The sequence below is a fragment of the Coturnix japonica genome, unplaced genomic scaffold (genome assembly GCF_001577835.2).
Source record: "Coturnix japonica isolate 7356 unplaced genomic scaffold, Coturnix japonica 2.1 chrUnrandom1521, whole genome shotgun sequence".
Classification (NCBI taxonomy): domain Eukaryota; kingdom Metazoa; phylum Chordata; class Aves; order Galliformes; family Phasianidae; genus Coturnix; species Coturnix japonica.
The window spans coordinates 3,317-3,945 of record NW_015440601.1 but is presented as its reverse complement, the minus strand read 5'-3'; the positions used below and the strand labels follow the sequence as shown (position 1 = coordinate 3,945).

At 59.9% G+C, this 629-nt stretch overlaps 1 long non-coding RNA gene across 1 annotated transcript in view; it reads right to left on the bottom strand.

The window, feature by feature from the left end:
• Window positions 1-149: 149 nt before the first annotated feature.
• The window catches only part of LOC107307891, a 3,782-nt gene continuing 3,302 nt past the window's right edge, over window positions 150-629 (bottom strand). The window contains exon 3 of the long non-coding RNA XR_001552539.1: window positions 150-283. This is a non-coding gene — a long non-coding RNA (uncharacterized LOC107307891). The remainder of the gene's footprint in view (window positions 284-629) is intronic.

The following is a 629-nucleotide window of genomic DNA, read 5'->3' as shown; positions in this document are numbered from 1 at the left end:
GATAGGGGGGCACTTAGGGGGCACTTAGATAGGGGATATAGCATGATGGGGGGCACTTAGGGGGCAGATAGTGGGGGTATAGCATGATAGGGGGGCACTTAGGGCAGTCTGATGCCATTCTGGGCCCACTTGGGCTCCATTTTGGGGCGAATCGGTGCCATTTTGGGTTTCCTCACCCAGGTTGAGGCAGGCCAACGTGTTGGTGCACTTCCACTCCTTCTCGTGTGTGGCCACTTTGACGTCGTCCATCACCAGGGGCACCCAGCCCCCAAACACGTACATCCTATGGGGCAGGGGGGGCACAGACCCACATCACACACACAGACCCACACCACAGCCCCCAGACCCACATCACAGCCCCCAGACCCATCTCAGAGCCCCCAGACCCACATCACACACACACACCCTTATGGGGACCCCCAGACCCACATCACACCCACAGACCCACAGCAGAGCCCCCAGCCCCACATCACAGCCCCCAGACCCACATCACAGCCCCCAGCCCCACATCACAGCCCCCAGATCCACATCACAGCCCCCAGACCCACATCACAGCCCCCAGACCCACATCAGCCCCATTTCAGCCCCATAGATCCATTTCAGCCCCATATCAGCCCCATAGATCCATT